Source organism: Oxyura jamaicensis, chromosome 5 (assembly GCF_011077185.1).
Source record: "Oxyura jamaicensis isolate SHBP4307 breed ruddy duck chromosome 5, BPBGC_Ojam_1.0, whole genome shotgun sequence".
Taxonomy (NCBI): domain Eukaryota; kingdom Metazoa; phylum Chordata; class Aves; order Anseriformes; family Anatidae; genus Oxyura; species Oxyura jamaicensis.
Genome location: NC_048897.1, coordinates 41,213,311 through 41,228,424, shown reverse-complemented (window position 1 = coordinate 41,228,424; position 15,114 = coordinate 41,213,311).

The window sequence follows — 15,114 nt, the reverse complement described above, 5'->3', positions numbered from 1 at the left end:
AGGAAAGGAAAGGAAAGGAAAGGAAAGGAAAGGAAAGGAAAGGAAAGGACCTCACCAACTTCGTGTGTGTGTGTATGTTTGCGCATGTGCGTATGTACGTTTTTACCATGCCTTTTTTATCTAAGGTAGATCTTCCAGCGCATTAAAAAGCAGTGAGTTAAATACTGGTGGCGTGGTGCCTGTGTAGGCAAACGGCACAGCCATTATGTGCTCAGCATACGTTTTTATTGTTTCTTTATATAGAACCCAATATCACTTACACAGAGGGGGATATAACAAATATATCAGACCATGAAGCAAACATATGTGCTGTTTCTTCCTGAGCATCCACAGCTGTATATAATCAATGGAACATTCCTTTGGAGTGCACTACAGGTCAGCAGGAACCTTGACGTACAGCTGAATTTATGAGTGATCACATTGTTTTAAATATGCATCACTTAGATTTCTACAGGTGTTTAAAGATTTGCCCCAACATTCCTTTTTTTTTTTTTTTTTCCTTTTTTTTTCCCCTTTATAAATGAACATGCACATGGAAAACAGAAATCGTATAATTAAGGTTTCCATTTGGATGCTAAAATTGATATAATTCACCACAGCTGACAACAGAGAATATAATATCATCTCTAAGAAAATATACTCACAATGATAAAAATAAAATAAAATAAAAAAATCTCTGGGTGATATATTGCTAATAGTCAGGGACCAGATAAACCTGAAATCTTCCAAGCCTTGTTGATTGTGTTGGACTTTATCAAAACATGCTAAAATAAAATATATATATATATTTTTTTTTTCCTGCAAAAAATGTCTGTAATTTTTTCTAAAAGTATGTATCAAAATTAAAAGTAAGCACCATTTTACAGAATCCCTATTAGTGACTTAAAATAAAACAAGAATTATTAATTATTTTATTCCTATATATTAGAAAATATATAAAATCAAATAGACAAAATCTTAAGAAAACCCAATGTGCATGTATTGAGGAAAGACAATGAGGCTTCACAGACCGAATAGAACCAATTCCTTTCAAATAAGTGGGAAAACCCTACAGAGAGAAATAAAAGTGAGGAATGGTGAATTCTGTAACACTTGCCAGACCAATGAGCTTCATCAATTAATCACAGCAAAATAATCACCACCTACATTAAAGAATAATACATGAAAAGGACAGGGCATAGCTTTAACTTATTCAGAAAGGGCTGACTCCCTAATCCCTCTGAGTCTTGACATGTTAACTGGGTAGCGACTAATTAGATGTCAAAAATTCATAAGCACTCTTTAATATTGCATATATCTGCGGCAGACATTTCAATATGAGAGTTGTATACACAGAAGTCACTATAGCATTAAAACACAGCAGGGTGGGAGAAATAAAAGGAAAACAATAAAAACAATGGCCCTTAAAAACCCAAGAGAATGCCTCCTTTGGAAGTGTGTACTTTCTTATTCAGAAAAGGTATCACCTTAATAAGAATTATTGGCAAAGAGGTTTCACTGTTCCATGCTGTGTGGACGAAAAGAAGGAGAAAAGACTGACTTATCAAAGGCACTGGCAGGTAAATAGTAATTTACTATGCATGCACAATGAACATTACACAGTGCCTTGACACAGGGCGATAATGAAAGACATGCTATTGTGGCATCCATCGAGGGAATTTTTTCTTCATTCTTCCTTCCCTTGTCTCTCTTGAGCAAAGAAGCAGTGATGTTTCCTGGCAGCTGCCTCCTGTTTCAAGCCATTTCACATAATATAGGAAGAACCTGAAGTTTAGTGTATTAAGTGAGTTAGTTTGCTGGTTTGATGATATATACCTTGCTTGTGCATGAACTTATATTTCAAATGAAGAAGCCTGTATTTTTATGGAACAAGCCTTTTCCTGTCTGAAGAATTATATGAACCTGATATATAATGCAAGGCAGTGAGATTAAAAACAATGCATCACATAATACACTGCTTTATGACTTGCATCCTTTAATTGTAGCTCTCAGGAATAAAAAGAGAGGAATATGCTCTTGTTTATAAAGCAGAATTACCATTCTCTCTTTTGACTAACAATGTGTACTGTACAGGGCTAGATTTCTGTGGAGATTCCTCTATTTTCCCCTTTACCGCACAGCAAAGTTAAATCTCACTTTCGTAGTGCTTCTAACTAGTTTACAGTCAGCCAGCCCTCAAGTTTAACCTGCATGCATGTAGGAGGCCATGACAATAATCCTCCTATAGTTGCTGCTGTTAAAGTGTGACACAATTGCAACTTTAATGTTTTAATTATTTTAAAAGTGTTAAGTCTTGTAACATGATGATATAAGGTAACATGATGATATAAGGTAAGCAGACTCCTGCAGAGAAAAATTATTAGATTTGTACATCTCACTGGAGTAGCATCTAAACAGACAATGTGGCTCTCCTTGTGCATTGCAGAGAGTGTAATAATGATGTTTGCATGTATCAGCTGATCGCTACTTTCATAAGCCGACATCTCTCACTGTTATGGCAACTTATGGCTGGATATATTACAAGAATAAGAATGAGACGTGATTTAATGATTTCTGACCATGTTAGACTGAATGGTCAATTTTTATCTAGTTATATCTGGCCTTTCCTTTGAAAGTCACTGCATTAGTTTTGTTTCCAAAAAGCCTTTTATGATCAACACTGAAACTGTAATTAACTGCATACATTTGTCATTACTGCACTATTCACACCTCTTTCTTGCAATTGTAAATGTGTTACCTAGCACTTATGTTTTTCCCTCATTTTCCATGTCTCGAGTGTCTGAGAGTGTTTTGTGGGCACACACTTTATGTTTTTAGGCTAGAATCATCAGCAATCAAAATATTAAAGAGTAACAATTGATTAGTAATTCCAATCAGAAGGTGATTATTTGCAGTGCTATTAGTAGTTTTTACCTCTTTTTCATCCTTTCTGCTATGTTTATGCCTGTTGTATCGTAGTGCTACTGTTAATGTGATATTGCTCCATAATGTGGCTAACTTTGCCACGCAGACAGACCGAAAGCAGCTTGTTGCATTCTCTGCCCACCTTTGCTAGTGCACAGAGGCTGAATGGGGGCATCTGGATGGGACCAGGTCAAGCAGGTCAAATTTTCTAAAGGACTCTAAACATGTAGGGATAGCTCTGTGTAGGCACAGTAGACTGTGGTTTGGTATGACCCACAGTTTGTGTGATCAGAAGCAGAATGGGTGTGCATACACCAGCTGCTTTGCATGTGCAAAACACTTCTGTACAAAAACAAATGAACTTACATATACCATGGGCATTTTTTTTTCAGGGTTTCCTTACAAATTTGGGCTTCCTGATTTTGTGATTTGAACAAAACCAGCATCCAACCCACATCATAAACATTTCATAAATGTCTCTTAATAGCTAGTACTTATGTAACAAAACTATGGGTTTGGGGGCTTCTTGGTTGGGGATGGGAAGGGAAATAGGAGGAAGAAAAAGAGGTTCCTTCTAAAGGCATGTGTACTTTGAAAAATGCTATTGAATACCTGTTTCTTATTGTTATTGGCAAAAATAGCATGGCTCTCAGTATGGTAAGGCTTCTACCTAGAAATTACATTCATGGACATTCAGTGTACCTAAGTAAACAGATTAACTAATGTCTAATTTATAAGCTGAAAATAAAGTGATGTAAATATCCTTCATTCACCTACATCATTCAGCTCTCTACAAGGGCCACTGACACAAACTAAATCCTCATTTATGAAAAAAATCAGGCTTTCTGGGAAAATGTTCTGTTTTCCTGAGAAATCTGATTTTCCAATGTGACTACATTACCAGATGAGTCTAAATCCAAAACAAATTTACAAAACCAGACATGGAACTACCTAGAGCCTGACTGTCAAACAAAGCTCTACAAACCTGGTATAACTGGTAAGGATGCTACATTAGGGCTGGTTGTAGTGTGACCTTAAAATGGGCTTTCAGAGCTGTGATGGGAAAGAAAACAGGATCTGTGTTATTGATCAATAGCTGAGCATCCCTTTAGTCATGCCACACTGCTGTGCACAGGCAACTTGTGAGCTGACAAATTTAGAATTATGTCTACAAAATGTTCTAAGCCTGAAAAACGAAGTCATGCCCAGCAAAGGTCATGTTCAGCAAATGTATGTAGAGGTTTGTTTTTATGTAGAGGGTTTTTGTTTGTTTGTTTGTTTGTTTTTTGTTTGTTTGTTTTTCCTTTTTTTGTTGTTGGTGGTGGTTGGTTTGGCTTTGTTTTGATTTTTTTTTAAGGAATAAAAGAGGTATATCTGGGAAAAATAAAACAAAAAATATAAGAAAGAAATGGATGGAGTTGTGACTGTGCTCATGTCAGATCAGGACAATAAATTTCATAAAGGATTAATAAAGGGGATAGATGTGTACATGGAGAAGAAGGAAGACATATCAGAAAAGTGCAAGCTCAGTGGATGAGTATCTACTGACATTATAGCCTTTGGACGATTTCACACCATTTACTAACATCCAGAAAGACGGAAGGAACAAAAGAGAAATCAAAATAGAAGCAATCCCCTTTCACAATACATTCCTTGACCCACTGAAAGCAGCTAGTGGGAATGACCACTGGAAAAAGGAGGATCTATGTGTTCCCAGGGAAAAAGCGACATCAGTCTGGGCCATTTTCCTCCTTCTGTCATTCTGTACGAACGCCCTCATGGGCCAAGATAGAGCTGACTGATGCCACAACACTTCAAAAGCTCAAATTGTTGAGAAAGCTGAGAGGAACAAATGGGAATCGGCAGAACACATCACCAAAAGGACAAATAACAGATGGACAAACATAATTCCAAAGCAAATGCCAAATACTGGAAGGAACAACAGAGTTGGGTAACATACTGGTGGAGAGGCAAAATAGTTCGATTCAGAGGACCAGCACAAATGCCAAAAGGCCTTCAACAGAAGAGAGAAGGTGAAGCTGTTAAGCAGAAGAGAAAGTGTTTTTGAATTTAAGAGCATTTATGACAGAAGTTTTTTTTTTTTTTTTTTTTTTTTTTTTTTTTTTTTAATCTTAAATATTTCCATTGAATAGGGTGTTTTCATTGGTTTAGAGCACAGTGTATACTGGAGCCGTATGAGGACATTTGGACTGCAAGAAAGGATTAAACTGGGATGGCCAAAAAGAATTTCAATTGTGTAGCTCATCTTTACACCTGTGATGACCACAGCAATGTGTTCATTGCATTGATCAGTTACAGTCCAATAGATACCATCTCAGGAACAGCCCACAAAGTAAATAGGTAGGCATTAAAGCAAAAAATGCATTCAGGGTAATGGTTAGCTGTGCTCCAAAGTAGTAATACAGTAATAAGAGTTATCACATGAGAGTAATCACATGACTAATCACATGACTAATCACGAGTAATCACATGACTAATAATTTCTCTGGTAATAAATTGTTGGTCTACCTTGCTGCCGCAAACCAAACACTTGGCTATGCAGAAGCATTATAATATAAGCTGTAGTTTTATTGAAACAATACTAACCAAGGAATGGGAGCCAGAGAGTTCGGTCCTTTTCCTAACCACTGTTGCAATCAATTCTATTACTTAGGTAGCTGAAAACACAACAAAGAGATTCTGTTATTGTTCTTTAACCAAAGATTATGGTGCTAAATTTCTAGCTACACTTGCATAGAGAATTGTCATTCATAGAAATAATAACATGAAAACCCCAAGATCTCTTAGTTTTTCTCTTCTGGCTGTCATTAAGGAAAAGAAGTGCATACTTGAACCAAGTAATGTACAATACCTACAAGATGATTTTATTTTTGTTTAAAAATATGGAAGATTTCTTGCTGACCCTGTCAACAACTACGAGTAGCTAATTTGCTAGCTCAATGACTCATCATCAATTCAGTTTACATGTAACTGACAAAGGTCAACCATGAAAAAAATGTATTTAATTTCAATATATAATTCAAGGAGGTGTGACATTTCTATGTTTATTTTTTGACTGCTTAATGTAAATCCCTCTAATTGCAGAACCTGTCTGCTGAATAGTTCTAGGTTAACTGGTTCACTTTAAATTTGATTTGAGAATCATCAAGTTAGCTCCCTAAAACAGTCTGACCTGTGTTGGCTGTGTACAGTACAACTGCAACATTGAACAAGGGGTTCTGCAGTCACAGGTCACATATTTCCATTGAGTTCTGCTGGTTGGGGTGAGAAGATGCTCTTTCTGAGTTATTCAGCACAGTTTCAGGCCTCAGCTGTGCTGCTGGGGGTCACTGTTTTTGGTCAGGTTGCCATGGGGAAGGGCTAAGGGAAAAGTGGACTTCTGTGCTTCCTTCCATTTCGCTGCACAGCTTGCTGCTTAGCATGGGGCAGTTTGACAGAAAGTGGCTGTGAGGAAGCCCACACTTGTTCCAGTTCATCTATCACAATAAGAGTTATTCTGGAGTGAAAGAATACAACCTAAGGGATGCAGAAATTTCAAAAGATCAAAATCAGAGCGTGTGCATGCTGACAGAGGAGAAATCCCATGTAAAGCATTGTAAAGCTCAACAAATGCGGCATTGGACTCTTTAGCAATGTTGTTCTGTTCTATTTAGGATTTATATATATATTTTTCTGTTTGGTTGGTTGGTTGGTTGGTGTGGATGCCTCCCTGCTTTTCCACTTGCACAAGGCATTACATCTCAGGGAAGGAGCTAGAGCCCCCAGACAGATGATGACACTGCTGCTTTTCTGTTTCTGTCAGTAAAAAGCTCCACAGAGAGTGCAGGTCAGTAAGAAACGATGATTTGTGTAGATAAATACTGACATATTCTTATAAGAAAGAATCATTTATGAAACAAATATTCATAGCTATTGATGAACAGATAAAAAAAGATAAAATAGATTCTTCCCTGGCACTGATCAGGACAGCTCCCACCAGCTTGTGAAAGCTGGATCCTTAACTTTTCATCAAGCTACATGAATTGAAGCTCCAGTAATAATACTGTAAGCTATCAAAAGTCTACTGGTCCAGAGGCACGTGTTCTTCACTGACTCCCACACCCTTGGCATCATACCCTCCACTTTATGGGGTAAGGACTGAAAATAGGGAAATACTTGATTTATATCTAAAGGGGGAAGAATATGTACCAAGTTGTGATTAAAATACCATACATAAGATAGTTAGGATTTTTTTTTTCCCAAGATGAGATAGTATTAGCCACCAGTAACTACTACGTTAACCAGATTCTGTGGTACTTAAATGCTTTCATTAAATTATTCTGCTAAAAAGTTATCTGTGTTTGGCAGGAAGCTGTATTTGCTGAAATAAATAAATAAATAAACTGCGAATTTTTCATCTTCATTTTAGGATCCTTCTTGTTATTTTCTTAGTTCATATGGATATTTTATTTTGGTGTACTTTAGGTGAATCTGGAAATCACGTTTTAGACAAATGCAGGATCTAGTGGACCACCTTGGAAGTTGTAAAACAGGACTTCCAGGAGCTAACTGAAAGGCAAAATACGTTATGCATCTATATAGTAATAGTGTTGGTGTCAGCATAACAGTTACTGTAATTTTCTTTACAAATGCACCATACTCCATTTCACCCACACCTGTATTTCCTTATATCCAGAACAGGAATTAACTGCAATCAGTTAGAAGTTTGAATTGGGAAGTGGACAACCTGCATCCCTTCTGAATCCCATGTTCTGCTGGCAGCCCCCTGAGCATACAGCCACCCCTGGACAGACACAGCACCAAGCACCTCAGAGCATTCTTGTTCCTAAGCCAAACTGCCAATTCTGACAGCCATGTGCTCAGCACTGAACTCAGGATGAGGACACTCCACTTTTGGTGAAATTATGTTTATGGCCTCCCCCAGAGTTCCAGATTTAGGTTTAAAAAAACAATAAACATAATTTGGCACCTATTTGTAGTGCACCAAAAGTGCCCTCATCTGAGGAGATCCCAACCCATAAAGCAGACTGTGATTCAACTTTCTGCATCTTATCCATGCATTGTTCTGTCACCAATAGAAGATGAAAAAGGCACCTTAATAAACTAAATTACGAAGCTAATGAGCTCAAATATGTTAATTCGTGATATGTTTTGTGAAACTAGTGGAGTACATGAGTGTTTCAGATGAAGAAAAGTCTGTGCTGTGAGCTTGGCAGTATTGTTCTGCTGCTGGCTGGCCAGCTCACATGCACTGGATGGCCAAAAGGCATGTGCATAGTTCATGACCAGTCAGGCATGCATTTGTCAGGTAATGACAGGATCTGGGAAGGCAGCAATGATAATGCATATTTAGGAGAAAGGATCAGGGCATGTGCTAGATAACTGGAAATACAGTAATATAGATACCAGGAGGAAAAGGGAGACAGTGGTCTCAGCAGAAAGACCATAAAATATAAAGGATATGTTTGTAGGAAATCACACTCTTGAAGTCTGTTGCTAATGGAACAACATATTGAAAGGTAGTGCTTGAATCTGCTGACTGTCTCACTTGAGACCTACTGTTTTTCTGCTGGTACACTTATGATTTGTAATTCTAACACAGGAGTTAAGTGTTGACTTCAAATCCTGCACAGATCCACTGACGTCTTTTCCCTTTACAGAACTTGCAGTCAGAGAAAGGAGCCCTACTGCACAGAAGATTTGAATAGATGGATAAGTACCAATGAAAGTATTTGCATAAGGAAAAGAATTATATTTTATAACTCAACATGAGAAGCATAGATTACTTTGCACATACTTATTAAGATTAGTCCATAAGAATTCATTACTGGCATCTTACTGGAGAAATTAGTTATTTCTTTCTCAGTCAAAGATAACATGTAAAACTTTGTTTGTACAGCAGACAATTAAGATGGAGGTTATTTCCTAACACTAATGAAAGTTCTCCCTTAGAACCATTGCAAATTTCTATGGACCTCTAACCTGTCATTTTCTTCTGTTTGGTTCATTGTATTTTGCAACAAAGAAAACTGTACCCGGCTGTGCACAGAAAAAGAAAAATCCTTTTTCAGACAAAAGAAGCAAAGCTCTTTTGTTACAAAAAAAAAAAAAAGCACAACTTCATAAAAGATATTTCCTAATACAGATCACTTGGCTATTTGACTGTTTTCAGCATGCAGAGGGTTAAGTCCAGCTGAGAATGCCAGACATACCTGTATTCATTCCATTTTGAATAAAGTGACAAATTCCTATTCTTGGTCACTGGAGCACAAAATTAGCCTTGTGCTTCAGTGAAAGGTCAACATGGGAAGAAATAAACAGGAGGTGAGAGGTCAAGACCTGTGTACAGAACAGCAAAAATGGCTGGGAAAAAAAAAAAAAAAAAAAAAAAAAAAAAAAAAAAAAAAAAGTTAATTCTACTGTATGTTGTACTTTCCATATAGTCAGGTCCCACTGGACATGTAGAGCAGTCCTAGAATGTTTTTCTAAAAAACAGAGGAATGAAATGTGCTTATATTTATTTATACTGTTGTTTTTGTACAGGCCCCATTGGTTTTGTCTATTTTAGATAACACCCATATATAAATATTCACTCATCTGATCCAAGATTCAATGGATCTAAGAGAAGTTTAGCTGATCAGTCCCAGAGGACTCTAGCTGTCCATGTCTTTTAGTAGCATGTTCAGTGCTTAGTAAAAACCTGAAGACCCCTGCAAAATGCTCAGGAGCAGCACCAGTTGAGTCAGAATCAGCTGAAAGGCATTGAAATGAGGCAACAGAAATAGTGATTAACTCTACTAAACCTCTGTCACTGATGGACTGAAACACTACTCTTATGTGATGTTGGATACCAGGACCTTCTCATCCTGGTGTAAGGAAGAAATCCCATCTTGAATCACACAAAGTGAGTCTGTTTAAACTACATCCACAAACAAGTGTCTTTACCATCACATCCAAGCATGGAAGCTCAAGTCAAGCTGATTAAAAATAAAGCATTACAGAAAAAAAAAAAAAAAAAAAAAAAAAAAAAAAAAAAGCCTACTCGGTATGTGCATATGGTTGACAGAAGGCCCAGCTAGGAAAGAACAGCTCTGCCAGAAATAGTTGTCTCGTTAAAAACCAATACAAAATCAAGGTGTCGAACCAAAGAATATCTCCCTGGACAATGCGATTTGTAGAGTATTTGGCTTTGTAAAAATAAAATATTCAAGAAGGTAAAAAAGTCATTGTTCATTCTGTAATGCTGGGCAGAGATTTTTTTTTTATTTTCTTCTGTTTTTGAAACTTATTTGAAAGCAGATTATGAAATATATCTTCATCATAAAATGACAATTCACTGCAATCAAAACTCTAAGCAGTATAAGATTCATTTTGGCTAATTTCCTGTTTCCCCCAAAAATTAAGAGCAAATGGAAACAAAATGATTGAAACAACCTGTTTAAACTTTCTGTAATTCAAAATTCTCTTTTTCATTTGAAGTTCCTCTACTTTTAACAAGGTAAGTATGCTTATATGAAAAAAAAAGGAAAAGGATGAACATAAAACACACTGAAGATACTGGAATTCATATCAACTTACTCAGTTCCCTTCCAAAAGGTTGGATTTTAATTTAAAAAGTAAATTGATCATAATCTCAGAAAATGTCTCAAGGAAGAGAAATTTTATCCTGCACAGCTCTAGTTGTGAAATATTCCAAGTGCACCTGAATATGATGACCTCAGAGTCCAGAAAATATCTTGAAAAGGCAGCGTGTCTTTATGTGTTACTGTATGGGTTTACCCAAGATTACAACTATCAAAAATATGTAAGCAGGAAATCTTTCCTATTTCAGTGTTGCTTTAGATTTATTTTTCTAATTTTTGCTTTGTGTCTTAACAATGTTTTGCTAATTTGATCATGTTCTTTTATTCTGAAATGGATATTTGCCTTCTGTTTGCTTTATTTTCCTTTCTAGGACTTGCTTCTGTTTTTGGCTTAATATATCTCATATTAGCAGCAGAGTTTTACAGTGTTATGCCAGTTGGCACTTTGTATTTCAGCAGGTTGAAGAGCAGTATGAGGTCTTGTGAGGAAAATACCCACCCAAATTAACCAATTACAGTCCTTTTGCAACTGTTTGTATCTTTAACTACTACACATGAGAAAACAGAATGGTCTTGACGATCCACTGATAGTTCTCCAGTGGTTCTCAAACAATATGAGCCAAATTAATTTATGTTGCTGCTCAGAGAAGACAGTAAATATCCCAGTCAGACATATGTCAAAACTTAGCAAAAATAGATGTTTGAATTTTGTATGACTAGTTAATATTAATTCTGTTTGCATGCTGTGGTAAGGTATATTGTTCTTTTGAAATGAAGCCATAGTATTTATTCTGATGTTAGCAGAAGCAAAAACAATCATCCTATTTCTTCCCATTTCTGCCTGGTAAGTATGGATAAGTGCAAGTAATCTGTAGATCATTTTATATGACAAGAAGCCCATGTGCTCCAATAGAATACTTCAGTGAAATTTAGATGCGTGATTTGCTTTGGGGAAGAAAGAATATATAGGCTTGTATATATTCTGTATACTAATGTTGTCTGTCTTTTTGTTTCTATCAAGTCTGTTTTGCTATGGCTGCAGAATGGATGACTCTATGTGACAGTGACTCTCAGAGGATAGTGAATAGACTGATGTTCATTTTTTACAAGGCTGAGATAATGGGAAAAGAGTAGAGGGACAAGCAACCAGAATAATTGCTGAAGTTTAGACTGACATGCCTAGTTCAGAAATTCTGCTGTCCATCCATTCGTGCAATTGGGAAGTGATTTCAGTTCTTTAATTCTCCAGCATGCAGAGGCAGTGACTTAAATAAGCAGCTTTTTTTCTCTTTTCCCATCAGCACTTGAGCAAACTCTCTCCAAAGCTGACTTTGCTATAGGTGCTCATGATTTGACTCATGGCAACTGTAATGTTCTCTCAATTGGTGCAGCTTCAGACTATATGGAAGTGATAGAGAATGTAGGAGGCAGCTGGTTGTTCAAATGAAGTTTCATGCCAGGAGCTTTTACAGTTTCTTGAGAGCTTTTGTGGTATGGCACATATTCAGTTCACCATATGTCAGTGAGATTTCTACTGACCATTTCTTACCTAGAAGGAGATTAACAGTCATCTAAGGATAGAGGTGCTTTTGTCTGGGAGCAAACACATTGGCTATGAGATAGGAGTGCAGCTGCAATGCGTGAGCTTGAGCTTTGCCACAGTCCCATGAGACATTAGCGGCTGCACTGGGTGGTGCAGCAGTGGGACTGCAGTTCATGAAGCACACCCTTTCCTTCCATTCTCCATAAATCTTCTTCTTTCCTCAGCTATGAAAGAGCTGAAGCATACTCCATTGACCAGTTAGTGGGGAATTAACTTCTGGAGTAGTCTCAAAAATTTTTCATGGTAAGTATTTCCTCTAGTTTCATTAGTACCTAGTACCTTTTGTTTGTACAAAAGAAGAGGAAGGAGGAGATATTATTTGTCCCAGTGCTTTTCGTGTTGATACAATAGTATTTAAGGGACCTCTGTTTGGAAGGTGCTTCTTGACTTGACCTGGGAGGTCATAGGCAAACAGCTGATAGGCAAGCTTTCATTAGAAGTGAATGCTTATGATTTTGTCACTAAGATAACTATCCAGCAAGTTACCTCTCTGTTGCAATATGCGTGATAATTGATATCCGCAACCCCTCTGCTTTGTTACAGCGTAATAATAGTCCATCTCAAACCAATACGAAGGGTTTCTCTTTGCTGAGTTGTGGTGGTTTTATCGTGCTAGGCGGCTGAACACCACAACTGCTCTCTCACTCCCCCTCCTCAGATGAGGAGGGGAAGAAGTAAAGGAAAGAACAACTCACGGGTTGAGATAAGGATAATTTAATTAAAAAGAAATATATATATATATATATTATGGAAATATTATTATTAATTAAACAAATCAACTAAAGGGAAAAAGGGGAAAGGGGAAGAGAGAGGGAGAAAGGCAATAACAAAACAAAACAAGCAAAGGCTATGTGGAAGTGCAGAGGAAAGAAATTACTCTCTACTTCCCACAAATGAGCGATGCTTGACCATGTCCTTGAAGCAGGGCCTCAACACATGTAGCCGGTGTTCGGGAAGAGGACAGATGTTTTCGCAACGAGAGCCCACCCCTCCCCTCTTCTTCCTTTTCCACCTTTTATTGCTGAGTGTGACATCATATGGTATGGAATATCCCTTTGGTTGGTTTAGGTCAGCTGCCCTGCTGATGTTTCTTTCTCACTTTTTTTGCCCACTCCCTAGGAGGGTCAGAGAGAGTCCTGATGCTGTGCCAGCACTTCTCAGCAAGAGACACAACACTGGTGTGATATCACTGCTGTTCTAGCTACAAGTGCAGAGCGCAGCACTGTATGGGCTGCTGCAGGGAAAGTTAACATCCCAGCCAGACCCAGTACCTAAGTATCAAAAGAAGCTATTAGATAAGGACAAATTCTGAAATCAAGAGTCAGTTTTTCTTGTCTGTATTCAAAGGTCTGACAGTTGTTTGTCACTGAAATCCTGGAATAAGGTCATGTTATATAAATTAAATGTTATTGTTTGCTTCAGACATATTGATGTACCACTGATTTCTTTGAGCCGTGAAAGGAGATGGGTGTAAGAGAAAGTATAAAGTTGTAGGGAAGCTCTGGGGTAATCTGTCAGTACTTTGTGGTGGGTAGTAACATCCAGATAACACTGCTTTGCCCTGTGTTCATGTGGCCAAAGGTCTGTTCATTACTTTGAAGACATCATCAATGTCTTTGAAATTAACATATGGAAACAACAAACAACAAAACAAAACAAAAAATACTTTTCTCTCTCTCTCCCTCTTATTTAATGGAATAGTTATTTTAATGTGTAGGTAAATAAAATTTAGTTTTAATGACAAGTTTTACTGAAGTTAGCTAGAAAAAAAGAGGCAATGTTCAATGCATTGCTTCAACTGATGTGTATTATGTTATCCTTCTACACTCATGGCTAATGCTTAATGATGTTTAAATGTTGGCAGTTTTATTATATTGATTTAACAATTATTTATTACAAATCTTTCTGGATTTAGAGGGAGGGAAAGCTGTAGCGTACCATAAAAATAGAGACAATAATAAATGAAATTTAAAGTTTATCTTGCAAGAATACTTTTTACTATTAATTTTATGCATTATTTACACTAATAGTAAAATATACTGATTGTATCAAACTGGAAGTGTTGATACATGAGTAGCTGCTTTTAACAAACGTGCAGGTATTAATTATCAATTAGGAGAAATTGCTGCTAATAAGACTGGGGGAGAGGCAGAGAAAAACTTATCAGGAAAAGCTGATACTTACAATGTTCTGTAAATTACCAGTATTTTTTTTTTTCCTTCTGCCTTGGATGATATGAAAAAAAGTGTCAGGAACATAATTACTAAATACATCTAAGATACAGACCCTTTTGTTGTTCTTTTAATCATTTGAGGGAAGAATATTAATTCCTTGGAAGATTTTTGCCCTTTTCTACAGATAACAAGTAAAATTAACTAACAGCTCAATTATTTCCTTAATGAGGTAGCTCCCCTCCCCATTGGCATGAATTCAGTTTAATTTTTTTTTTCTTCAAATGCCTTCTATTCTACTATCAATCAAATATCTTTTCAGTGCATAATCAGGAAATCCTAATAGATGGAAAAACAAGTTGGAGCTGATGTCAGCTACAGCAGTTTACTTATAACCACTGCCTGTCATGCATGCAGCCATACTAGCGATTACAGGTTGACTAAGTAAATGGAAATGTAAGTACTTTATAACCAAGGTAGTAATAGAGGAGCCAAAGTTGAAGACTTATATGAATATTTAATTATTTATTCAATATATATATATCCCTAAAGTCTCTTTTGATCGCCTTCGGACTTCTTGTTGCTACTTCATCGCTACCAGCCTGAAAGACCAGTAGCGGGTAGTAGTCAGTGGGCCGTACCAGGCGCTTGACTTTCGTGGCAAAGCCTCTCACCCGAGCCCCAGGGAGGCAACAGACTTCTCTGCGGGTTGGGTCCGGTCGGCATATCGGTCCCTCTGTCCCTTTCAGAAGGGAGCCCCCCATAACAATAGCCCTTCTTTCTTTTTTGAAGGATGATGTGGCAATGCGACGTGTAGGTCGCCTTGTCTTAG